The following is a 13303-nucleotide window of genomic DNA, read 5'->3' on the forward strand; positions in this document are numbered from 1 at the left end:
TGGGATATATAAGCACTCCCATTATCAGTTTTTAATCGTTTAGGCATTCCCATGTAACCAAAAGCGTGAAAAAGGTGATTTTGAAATTCAGTAAAACTTTCACCAGAATGAGCGGAAGCTACGATCATGCCAGAATAAGTATCAATAGAAACATGCACAAATTGTAATTTATTAAAAGATGAATAATGTGTTATATCCATTTGCCAGAGATCATTGGGCAAAAGGCCTCGCGGATTAATGGCAAAGGAAGGGGTGTTAACATATTGGGGACATAGGGAGCAATTTTTTAACAATTTGCCTAGCTTGTTCTCTAGTTATATGGAATTGCTTTCGTAGGGATCGAGCGTTTTGGTGGAAAAGAGAGTGACTTTTCATTGCCATACCGACAGAATCCTTATTAGCAATGACAGAATATAAATGAGTATATCTGTCAGCCAAGTCATTTCCCGAGGATAAAGGCCCAGGTAAACCAGAATGTGCTCTAATATGAGAAACAAATATAGGTGAAACTCTTTTTAAGAGCAGCTGCTGTATTTTATGAAAAAGGCACGAAAGTTCCTCATCATTAGATTTATGAAAGAATCAACAAGAATGGGTAATATCCTGGTGACATATTGACTATCTGAATAGAGATTAAAGGGTTCTTGATAGATTTCAAGAGTTTTTTTATGACAGCATAAAGTTCAGCCCTCTGGACAGATTTTGTCTTATAGGACAACTGAATGACATTTTTATGTTGTTTATGCAGATAGACAATGGCAATGTGCCCGTCTTTGCTGGCGTCCGGAAATATGATGGGAGCGTCTCTAATCGGTTGACTTGAAATTGGAGAGACAAATATAGTAGGAATGATGGAGAGTCCCTGAAGGAGTTTGTCATTGGGAAGATGAAAAAAAGAAATTGACCAGGAAAATTTGCCATAGATGTTTGCCATTCCAGGGAGGTTTGATATGCATCCTCTACCACTGAGGCGGTTAAAAGAGGAGGACATACAATACTCTGAGGCTCATGTCCAAATAATTGGATGCATCTCTTCCTTCCCCTAGCAATTAATAAAGATATAAGGAAAATCGTTGGGTTGATGACATGCAAAACATGCATAGCTAAATGGAGCCATTCCAAAGGCCCATGGATTTGCCATAACACTGCCATAGGGAGAGCATCAGGTTTTAAGATTATTAAGTTAACATTCTTTGTCAAATCTCTTTGTTGGAGCTGCGCAGAGGAAATTTTATTTGCTACTAAAGCCAAGGTATCCTCTGCTTCTGGAGTAAGCTGTCTCAAAGATGAAGGGGGGAGTCCCCTTTTAAAATAGAAAAAAGGGGCTGTAACTGAGAAGTGGTGAGAGACAGCGAAGGGCAGAGCCAATTTATATCACCTAATAATTTTTGGAAGTCATTTAAAGTTTTTAATTGCGAGGTTCTAACTGCGATTTTCTGTGGCCTAATACTCTGTTTACTTACTAATAAGATATCCTAAATACTCAAAGGGAGCTTCTCTCTGTACCTTCTCAGGAGCTATTTGAAGTCCAGCAGAGCTAAGACATTGGGAAAGAACCCGAAAGGCGTTAGCCAGGTGTTCACTGGGCTCTCTGCTGCCAGTAATAGGTCATCCATATAATGAATACAATATACCTCAGGGAATCGTTTCCTGAAAGGGATTATAGCTCTTTTTTACATATTCTTGACACAAGGTGGGACTGTTAACCATTCCCTGAGGTAAAACAGTCCATTCGTATCGATAGTAGGGTTCTTGCAAATTTGTAGAGGGCAAAGAAAATGCAAAATGCTCCCCATCACCAGGGGCTAAAGATATGGTAAAGAAGCAATCCTTTAGGTCTAGAACCAACATCTGAAAATTTAGCGGAATGGCAGAGGGAGAAGGGAGGCCAGGCTGTAGGGTCCCCATGGGAAATATTACCCGGTTGACTGCTCTTAGGTCTTGTAAAAGCCCGCCATTTTCCTGTTTTCTTTTTAATGACAAAAATAGGGGTGTTCCATGGGCTAGTAGAGGGTTTTAAATGGCCGAGGTTTAATTGTTCTTGTATCAAGATCTCAGCAGCCTCTCTTTTTTCTTTCACTAAGGGCCATTGATCTACCCAAACAGGAGTGGAAGTTTTCCATTTGAGAGGCAATGCATGGGGAGGATTCAATGGCCCTGGGAAAACCCAAACCTTGTCGGGCCGGATTAGGAATGGGGGCTATAAAGGCTGGGTCCCCTTGCAAATTTTTACCTAAACCTTTTCCAGGCTGATATCCATGCTGTATCAATTGATTAAAAGACCAATCATTGGAAAGGGAGAGATTCATCATTTGAGACAAAACATCTCTGCCCCATAAATTTAATTCTATATCTAATATAAAGGGCTGAAATACTCCTTGTGAATCATTCGTCAAATCTCTCCATGTAAGTAAATCAGAAACTTTGTTCAGGGGAGGAGGCAAAGCCTACCCCTCGAATAGGTACATCAACTGTCTTTTTGGGCCAGGTTTTAGGCCAAATTATGATTAGATACGACTGAAACATCTGCCCCAGTGTCCAAAAGGCCCGGAAAAACCTTTCCGTTTATTTCCAGGTTAAAAAGAGGTTTATCAGGAGAAATCATTTTGGTCCAATATATATTGGTGGATCCGAAACCTTTATCTCCTCGCTCCCCAGTAAGCGCTTGATTAGAGGTTTTTATTATAGGGAGCAATATTAGTTGAGCAATAGGCATCCCAGGTTCCAGAGAGAGAGTACCAGTCTTCAGGGATGCCAAAATATTAATTTCACCCGTATAGTCAGGGTCAATAACACCTGGATAAACAATTAAACCTTTCATGGTGGAACTAGAACGCCCAAGGAGTAATCCAAAAGTTTCCTTAGGCAGCGGCCCCCATATGCCTGTAGGAATTTTTCTAGGTAATTGGCCTCCCTCCAAATAGTGAGTATGAACAGGAGCTAAATCTAATCGTGCACTGGCGGGGGTACCGCGGGATAATCTGTCAATTCGAGGGAGGTCATCGGTGTTGGAGACGGGAGTGATGTTTGTCGGGGAAAGAGGGCCCGCTATTGTTTTTTGGCACCGCGGCAAGCCCCCCTTCCAGTTTCCCGAGAGGGATTCCCGTTAGAGTCAGTGTTTGATCTACATTCATTAGCCCAATGATATCCTCTGTGGCATCTAGGCAAAGGTTTTGAGGTTTTTTTTTGTAGTTTGAGAAAGTCTTTTTTTCTGAGGCATTGATTTTTAAAAATGCCCCAATTGGCCACATAAGAAGCATTTTTGATTTATTTTCATGTTTGGGTTCTTATTTTGTTTTAGTATCTGAGCATGCAATTTTGCAGGAGGGATGCCTTTAAAAGCAGCAGCCAAGGTGACTCCTTGCAAATACGAGGGCCCTATATCTGCGCAAAGGCACACACATAATCTTCAAGAGTTCCCTGATTCTTCCAAGGTCTTATGGCTGCTTGACAGGCGGCATTAGCATTCTCAATAGGCCAATTGTTTAACTCTTAAAGTGCCAGCTTCCGCATCGGTGACTATTCTACTGACTGCGGTTAACAATCTGGCCACAAAATCAGAATAATTTTCCTCGGGACCTTGCCTGATTTTTGACAGTTCCTGTGACCTTGTATTTGTGGTCGGTAGCTTTTTCCATGCTGACAGAGAACAACTATTAATTTGGGTATAAGCTACTTCAGGAAAGTCCAATTGCAAGCCTACGTCATAATACGGACCAGAACCAGTTAACATGTTGTAATCAACAGGAATGTTAGTTTCCCCTATTGTAGCTGGCCTGTTTTTTCGGCATTTTCAGAGAAACTGCGTTTTCCATAACAAATTGTCCCCCGGGGAGAGGCATGCTTGTGCAATGACCCTCCAATCTCCAGGATAAAACATAACGCTTCTCGTGTCAAATTGTCTAACATAGATAGAGTAAAAGGCGCTGTAGGCCATACTGAGTACATGCTTGTTTCAAGTCCTTTAGTACTTTGAAGCTTAAGGCAGTGTGTGCTCTCTGTCCCCCCTGCACAGTAACAGGAAATAACTGAAACTCAGATACATCTTCTCCCCTCTGTGAGGCTTGAAATAGAGTTCTTTGTAATGGAGTAACTCCTTTTATTGGGTTAGATTCGTGTGATCAGACACAGGAAAAAGGCTTTGAGGAGCCTTCTCAGTTTGCACAGTGGAGGAGTGTAATAAAGGTGGGGGAGGAGGTTCAGCATGATTTAAAACAAAAACCTCCTCCCTTCTATCTTTAAGGTGGGGACCATCAAACGGATCCGCTTCTTCATCATCTATTCTAAGGGATAGTTTATGTAAAGGGGGAGTATGGATTTTTTGATTTTTTAAGCTCCCCCCCAATCGAGGGTGGAGACTCTTTTTCACTTTTAGAGTTCAAGGAGATGATCTCAATAGAGTCTGTAGGATCCAGAACCTCCTTTATACCATTCCACGTAGTCCATATATCAGGAGGCAATTGTTCCCCTCTTATTTTTAATTCATTTTTTAGAGTCTGTCCAACTCTCTGCCAATCCGAAAGATCCACCGAGCCCTGATCAGGAAACCAGGGGCATATTATTCTAACTGTATCAAAGAACTTATCCAAAGAGTTATGAGAAACCTTAAACCCCTTCTCCCTTAAAAGAGCCTGTAGAACTTTTAAAAAATACCCATGTTCTACAGATTGCCTTTGTCCCATGATTATTTTACTCCTATCGTTCACGGAGCCGCCGTGATCCCCTTACCTGTAACGTAAACACTTCTTCTTTCACTCTGTCTCGGGTCCCTGTTCGGGCGCCACTTGTCGCGGCCGGCGCGAGAAGGTCCGGATTCAGGGACCGAGGGCAAGGGGATGAGAAAGAAACAAGAGACTAAAAGTTCATGGGATAGGAGGTTCCATGCAGCTGATGGCCACAGTGGACAAGCTTTATTTTTGCATGTAGAGTTTATATAGCGTCCGTAAGCAGGCGGCCTATTTCTTTAAGGAGAAGTACGTCTCTCGCGCACAAACATACATTGTTTTTAAAACTCACACCTGTTACTTGTTTCAGCAAAGGAGCAGGAAGGCCACATTTAGACTAAACAGTGAGGTTTGTTTATTAAGTAACGTCTGCCAAGGCGGTCATGTGTCAGGCCACCTCCTTGCTTACTTTATGGGAACTTGTCTCGATGACATTTTAAAGGAGAAGCAAATATGTACTTTTACTTCCATAAGGGGGAAGAGCTAGGTGCAGTCCCAGCGGGTTGGCCAGGTACGACAAGGAGCCTTTGCTCAACCCGGAACCCTGCCTCGCACCGCGGGACTGCGGTTGGTTGGCCAGGGACAGCAGGGAGCTTTGGCTCAACTTGGAACCCTGCCTCGCACCGCGGGACCGCTCCCAACACTTAATCACACCTGCAAAAGTCCTATATGCCCTTGTAAGGGACTGCACTTACAGGTTCTAGATATTAGGAGGCAGACGTCTCTCTGGGTGGCTGTTATTCTACTTACCATAAATATAACTTTGAAACATTTGGCTTCTGAAGGACCTTCGTTTATGATGTGGCACTTCTCCTTCTTCAAAACTCTCAGCTGTCACCCCAAACTGCTTTCCTTGTGGGAGTTGCAGCTTATCTTTCATAATTTAAGGAATATCTTTTATTTAGGGCTCCAGTATAGGGTTCATGGTACTTGAGATTCAAATTCAGGAGCTCTAGATCTGAGACCCTTGAGGGAGGGATACTTAGGTCTTGAAAATGACCTCAATTCTGGGAGTCTGTACTGAAACTCAGAGATGTTTGAGCCAAAGTTCAGACAACAGGAGGCAATGGTAATCTGGAGCACAGTTTTCACTGTAGTCTCAAGAAAAATGAAAAACCAGAAGTGGACTTGGCCATACACTTAACCTTGGCTTCAAAAAGGAAGGAAGATCATGTGAAACTTGTACATTAATTGCTCAACTCAGAGGCCGAAGTCCTACTGATTTTGCATCTAACAGTGCCCTTCCCCATTCCAACAGGATTAAGGCAAAGAGCAAAATAAGAGCAAGTTAGAAATAAATAATAGTTAAAAGGCAAGTCCACAGAATCTTCACCAGGTAACATTGAAAGTCTTCAGGTTTTGTTGTTGTTGTTGTTGTTGTTGTTGTTGTTGTTGTTGTTGTTTAGTCTTCAGGTTATACAAACAGGTTAATACTCTCTTCCCTTTGTTCTTCCTTTGTGCTCCCTAATAAGGAATGATGGGTCAGTCTTCTCTCAGCCTTCACCTACACTCAAAGGAAAGGGAAAAGTTACCAAATTTGGATGTTATCGGGGAAGAACATAGAAATATGGTTCTCCTTAGTGATTTACTCTACAGGATTAATTATTTGAATCACAAGCTTTGTTATCAAAACATTGATGCAAATCCCGACGCCAATATCCTTCTTTAATCTGCTCCTTGTTTGTACAATCTAGGTACCCAGTAACTGCCTGACTTGGGACTGAGTCATCCTCTGCCCAAGCCAGGTAGCAGCGGTCACACCTGTGACGTTCAGGCATGTTGTTGGTAAGAGCAATCAGCACAATATATAGTTTCCAGCGGAAATGTCCGGTGACAGAGCACCATGGCTTCTGACAAAGGTAAACTGGACCCAGATTCTGGCAAACTCTCTATTCTTGAAAAGGCAAAAAACTGTGTGTGTGTGTGTGTGTGTGTGTGTGTGTGCGCGCGCGCGCGCGCGCTAGCGCGTCTCCTGCCTGTACTTTTGTCCTTAGGCATTTTTCAACTTTTCTATTTCTTAATATATATTATTATTATTATTATTATTCTTAAACAAGGTTTATTATTATTAATACTAACTTTTCACATCCACAAATGATTTTGATCAAATGACACCCAAATCAACAATGCTTATTTCACCATAATATAAAATAAAGTAAAAAATATAACTGTTAATATATATGTATAACTGTTAAATAACAGTTTAAAATAGCAACAGAAATGAAAGAACAAGCTCATATTCATTGATAATTTAAGATTCAGTTACTTAATGTTGGAGAAATTCGTGGGAGAGAGAGGACACTTCAGGATGTAGAAGGAAATGATTTTCAGCTGAAGTGAGATTTGAGCTGGGTCCTAAAAGGGTTTCAGAATTTGGTTTGGCAAAAAAGAAGAGAGTCTTGACTGATACAAAGAGCTTGAGAGAATTTATAAAGATCATGTGTGGAAATAAAAAGAATAAACTGGTTTTGGCTCAGATTGTGATCTCAGGATTGTGAGATTAAGCCCTGCATTGGGCTCTGTGTTCAGCTGGGAGTCTCTGCTTAAGGATTCTCTCTCTGCATTTCCCCACCACACTGTCTCTCTCTCTCAAATAAATAAATAAAAATATAAAAATATAAAAGAAAGAAAGAGGAGTTTCTGGGTGGGTTGGTGCTTGGGTGTCTGCCTTTGGCTCAGGGCATAATCCCGGGATCGAGTTCTGCATTTGGGCCCGCTTCTCCCTCTGTCTATGTCTCTGCCTCTCTGTGTGTCTCTCATGAATAAATAAATAAAATCTTTAAAGAAAAAAAGAGAAATCTTTAAAGAAAGAAAGATTTCAAAGAAAGAGAGAAAGAAAGAAAACAAACCTGGAGTGATATTATAGATGGCTTTTGAGTGCCAAGCTAAGGGAATTGAGCTTGATCTTTTTAGAGAAAATTTTTGGAGAATTTGTGAATAGCATAGCCATGACTAAAATAGTGCTTTATTTTTTATTTTCTTTTTTTTTTTTTAGAGAGGGTGAGGGCGTGAGGGGCAGAGAGGGAGAGGGAAAGAGAGTCTTAAGCAGGCTCCATACCCAGCATGGAGCCCAACATGAAGCTCCATCTTACAATCCTGAGATCACAACCTGAGCCAAAATCAACAGTTGAACTCTTAAGCAGGTGCCCCTAAAATAGTGCTTTAGACATATACTTAGCTGGCATTTGGCGCCTTTGTGACGGCAAGCAGAAAAGACTTGGAAGCAAAGAGACCCATTAGGAGACTTTTTGGGAATACGAGCATGATGATAGCAGAGGATATATATATATATATATATATCAGTCTTAGATTTTAATAACAATATATTTTTTACTCCATTATGCTTTTTTTCTACTAAAATTCTCTCGTGTGTGTTGGGGGGGAAAGACTAAAAGCATTATTTATTAAGTGTCTGGGTAATATCCCTGGCTTTCCTCTGAAGATGGTCTGTTTTTTCCTCTCAAACCATCCCAACTCATCATGTGACTGCTATTATTACCTTGCATCAAAAGGGGTATAGATTGAAAAAAATATATCTCTTTTTCTTTCTTTTTTTTTTTTTTCTTCTTTTATAAGATTTTATTTATTTATTTGACAGAGAGCAATAGCACAAGCAGAGAGCAGCAGCAGCAGGCAGAGGGAGAGGGAGAAGCAGGCTCCCTGATGAGCAAGGAGCCCTATGGTGGGCTTGCTCCCAGGACCCTGACATCATGACCTGAGCTGAAGGCAGCAGACACTTAACTGAGCCAAGAGGTGCCACCCTCTCTCTCCTCTCTCTCTCTCTCTCTCTCTCTCTTTTCTTTAAGATTTTATTCATTATTATGAGAGAGAGAGAGAGAGAGAGAGAGAGAGAACACAAGCAGTGGGGGGGACAGAGGGAGAGAGAGAGAGAAGCAGACTCTCTACTGAGCAGGGAGCCTGATGTGGGGCTCGATCCTGGAGGGATTTTGACCTGAGCCAAAAGGCAGACACTTAACTGAATGAGCCACTCAGTTCCCCTATCTCATTCTTTCTTCCTGAAGTTCTCACTGCTGCTTCACCCAGAGTGCTCCCACCATCAATATGACTTCTTCTATAGGTATGGCCTCTGTTTCTACAAGGCTCCCTTTGAGTGGACCTGCTGCTTCAAAGGCCCCAATTTGGATTGTCTGAGATGTATCCATTCTAAGATATTAGCCACCTTCTTCTTCCTCCATCTCAGTGCTTAAATTCCCTGTACATCCTCTTAAGGATAAGAGGTTTACTCTTCAGGTCACACTTAGGATAGTGTTTCATGACTCTGTCCTTTTTCTAGATATCTGGTTAACTTCTCTTTTTATTTTTTTTTTTTTTTAATTTTTAATTTTTTTAAAGATTTATCTATTATTTATGATAGAGAGAGAGGAGAGAGAGAGAGAGAGAGAGAGAGAGAGAGAGAGCAGAGACACAGGAGGAGGGAGAAGCAGGCTCCATGCCAGAAGCCCGATGCGGGACTCGATTCCGGGACTCCAGGATCGTGCCCTGGGCCAAAGGCAGGCACTAAACTGCTGAGCCACCCAGGGATCCTCTAATTTCTCTTTTTAAAGGTCTCACACTCCAGAGACACCTGGGTGGCTCAGTCGATTAAGTGACTGACTCTTGATCTTAGGGTTGTGGGATCCAGACCTCTCTCACCTACAACATTGGGCTCCATGCTGGACTTGCAGTCTGCTTAAGATTCTCGCTCTCTCTCTAAAAAAAAAAAAAAGACAAGACAAGAGAAGAAAAAAAGAAAAGAAAAATGTCCCACACTCTAGCTAGAATTATAGCTCCCCTCTGGGTAACCTCTCTACTATCTAGTACAAATGCACAGAGAGTGGCCACACACATACGCAGAACTGAGGAGGAAAAAACTTTTCCTTTACCCTCCTAGATTCTGTTTTGGGGCTCCTGCAGATTTAAACTACCAAAAGACAGATTAGCAAAAGAAAAGACAAAATCATGTACAAGAGTTCACAAAAAAGGGACTCAAAAAGGTGGTTAGTGTTTAGGGCTTGTATACCATCTTCATAGGAAAGCAGAGAGTCAGAAGAGCACTTATGGGAACACAAATAAACTTTTAGGAAATAGAGATGGGCCCTTTAGAGAATAGATAGCCATATGATAATTTTGTGACAATGTCTGTGTGGGCGTGTATCTTGAGTGGTAAGAGACAATCTCCTCTGGTTGTTCCAGAGAATGGGATTTATGACAATTGATTTCTTTTGAGTTTTTTTTGAAAGCCTCTGCTTGTAGGAAAATAAGGGATTTCAGGGCAAGGCAGTCTCTTTTAAAATGTTTTCAAATCCAAATTATTTTTGTGCCTAAGTGGCACATTCTGGACACCTCAACACGTGCATGTGCACCTACACACACACACACACACACACACACACACACACACACACAGAAAGCCTTGGGCAAAAATACCTCCTATTTTGGAGGAAGTGTCTTCCAGGTCTTATGACTCTTCTTGGCTTAAAAACATCACCACAGGGGCACCTGGGTGGCTCAGTCGGTTAAGTGTCTGCCTTTGGCTCAGCTCCTGATCCCAGGGGCCTAGGATCGAGCCCCGCATTGGGCTCTTTACCCAGTGGGGAGTCTCTCCTCCTTCCCCCCTCCTGCTTGTGCTCTCTCTTTTTCAAAAAAAAATACATAAAATCTTAAAACAAAACCAAACAAAACACCACGTCAGAGTTAAGGTTTGCCAGGAGGATAGACTGAATGTCCTGCCTGCAGCTCAGCATAGCCACATCACCTTCAGAGGTGGCAGTGATGTATGTACCTCTCTGGCCCACTGAGGAAGGGTATCATGTAGGGGGAACCATCTGCTCTGTGTCTCCTCTTTCTTGGAAAAGAGACTGGTGGGATGCCTCGGTGCTCAGCAGTTGGGCATCTGCCTTCAGCTCAGGGCGTGATCCTGGAGTCCCAGGATAGAGTCCCACATCAGGCTCCCCACAGGGAGCCTACTCCTCCCTCTGCCTTTCTCTCTCTGTGCCTCTCATGAATAAATAAATAAGATCTTTAAAAAGAGAGAGAGAGACTGGTAATAATGACAATTGAGCCTTTTGATTTATTGGTCCTTTTATCCCATTTCCACAAATTTTATCTTTCAAATAACCAGGGAGCACTTACCATGAGTTCTCGTTGAAAAAAAAAAAAATCCATGGGCTTCCAAATTAAAAAAAAAAAAATGACTCGCATTTCTGTTCTCAAAGTTTTAGTATTCTGTGCTGTGAATACTGTGAATTCAGGCGAGGCCAGTGCTCATTTTATCTCTCCAAAGCTCCGTTTTGAGAGGCATGGGCCTCTACAATCCAGGACTTGAACTTGAATCATCCTTATATGCTCTCATGGTTCCCAGGACACTTTGAGAATACAATCTGTGGCTTAGAATATAAACTCCACATAAAGATAGGGATTTGCTTTGGTGCCTGTTCCTGTCCTTCAAAGGCCTACATTTCATAGGCCTGTCATCAACATTTGTTGAAAGGATGGGGCGCCTGGGTGGTTCAGTTAGTTGAGCTTCCAACTGTTGATTTTGGCTCAGGTCTTGATCTCGGCTCAGGTCTCGATCTTAGGGTTGTGAGATTAAGCCCCGAGTCAGGCTCCATGCTGGGTGCAGAGCCTGCTTACGATTCTCTCTCTCTCCTTCTGTTCCTCCACCCCCTCTAGAAACAATAACAACAACAACAATGAAAACCTAAAAAAACTAAACAAAATCCCAAAAAACATTTGTTGAAAGCTTAAATAAGTGAAACCCCCACTTTCCCTACACAGACTATAGTTTGCCAGGTTTCAGGGGTGACTTACCTGCTGGGCTCTTCTTGGCCATTCTTGATGTCATGGCCCTATATGACAGCAAAAGGTTGGGCACAGGAACCAAACAGGGCTCTCGGCTGTTCCATGGAGTCTTTTGACTAAAGGAGGATCAGGATTATCTCCATTCCCTGAAACCTTGTGCACTGGGATCTCAGATGACTGGTCATGGCCATGTTGACTCAACTTTTACTTCCTGGCTCCCAATTCCCCTGTTAACATTATTGTTCTTTTCTTTCCCTAAGGGCACTGGTTGTTGCTTCTTGCTCTTCCTCCTTCTTTGTTAGCATGATTCAGAGGGAGAGTTTGTCACCCTTGAGATCCTCTGTGCAGCAGCATTTTGTGGTCAATGCCTTCAGTACCTGCTGGGCTCCAGGTGAAGCCTGGTTCTCTTCTATTGGTTCAGTAATATCTTTCTGTGTGTTCTCTGCAAATGTTTTTTCACTCCTGTCACTTATGCAGATGCTTTTTCTCATTCCTCTTGATTTGTGGTTAAATAGGCTCTATCTATGCTCATGACCCTGAGATCAAGAGTCTCATGCTCTACCCACTGAGCTAGTCAGGTGCCCCCAAAGTACACATGTGGTGCCACAACTTCTCTCCACATTACCAAATACTCTTTCCTGAAAATTGTTACTTTGAGGGCACCTGGGTGGCTCAGTTGGTTAAGCATCTGCCTTTGGCTCAGGTCATGATCCTGGGATTCTGGGATCCTGGGATCCTGGGGTCAAGCCCCACATCAGGCTTCCTGCTCAGTGAGAGTAGAGAGCCTGCTTCTCCCTCTCCCTCTGCCCCCTCCCCCACTTGTGCTGTCTCTCTCCCTCTCTCTTTCTCTCAAATAAATAAATAAAATCTTTTAAAAATAAATAAATACATTGTTATTTTGAGATAATCATAGTTTAAAACATGCAGCCTTAGGAAATAATAAGAGAGATTCCTTATACACTGCTCAGTTCCCCCCAGTGGTTACATCTTGCAAACTATAGAGTAAGATCACCACCATGATATTAACATTGATACAATCCACCAATTTTATTCAGATTTCCCCAGTTTCATTATAGTCTTTTTTGTGTGTGTGTTTAGTTTTATACAATTTTGTCACCTGTATAGTTTTGTGTATCCACAACCACGGTCATATTTGAATGTTCCAACAGTACAGAGACCTCTCATTGCCCTTTTATAACCAAACCCTCCTTCTTCTTGCCCTACCCCTGTTCTTAATTCTTGGGAATCACTGATCTGTCCTCACGTCTAAAATTTTGTCATTTCAAAATGTTATATAAGTGGAATCATACAGAATGGAACCTTATGAGATTGCTCCTCCCTCCTCTAGCATAATTCCTTGGAGATTCATCCAAGTTCTTACATGTATCAATGGTTTGTTCCTTTTATTGCTGGGTAGTATTCCATGGTATAGCCATACCTCAGATCGTTTAACCATTCACCTACTGAAGGTCATCTGGGTTGGTTCCAGTTTTTAATATTACACAACAAGCTCATATGAACATTTGTGTACAGCAGATCAAGACCCAAGGTGAGATCAAGAGTCTGACACTCAACTGACTGAGCCACCGAGGTGTCTTGAAAGAGTACTTCTAGAATCAAGGACTGGAAATGACAAACATCACTTCTGATTCAGTTCTACTAAGCATGAAGCAGAAAACAGAAGGAAGCGTCATGTGGCTTCACTCAATCTTAAGGAGAAAAGACGAAAAAGAAACATGGGTCCAGGGAAAAAGAAGAGGAGAAAAGAAGGGAAAATA

General features: G+C 42.1%; 1 long non-coding RNA gene across 1 annotated transcript; it reads right to left on the reverse strand.

The window, feature by feature from the left end:
- Positions 1 to 5618: 5618 nt before the first annotated feature.
- Positions 5619 to 12851, reverse strand: LOC129517175 (uncharacterized). Its single transcript, XR_008665962.1, has 3 exons — positions 11535 to 12851; positions 10857 to 11392; positions 5619 to 6228 (listed from the first exon to the last, which is right to left on the reverse strand). It is a non-coding gene; the product is annotated as an uncharacterized LOC129517175 (long non-coding RNA).
- Positions 12852 to 13303: the final 452 nt, after the last annotated feature.

Source organism: Nyctereutes procyonoides, unplaced genomic scaffold (genome assembly GCF_905146905.1).
Source record: "Nyctereutes procyonoides isolate TBG_1078 unplaced genomic scaffold, NYPRO_anot_genome, whole genome shotgun sequence".
NCBI lineage: Eukaryota > Metazoa > Chordata > Mammalia > Carnivora > Canidae > Nyctereutes > Nyctereutes procyonoides.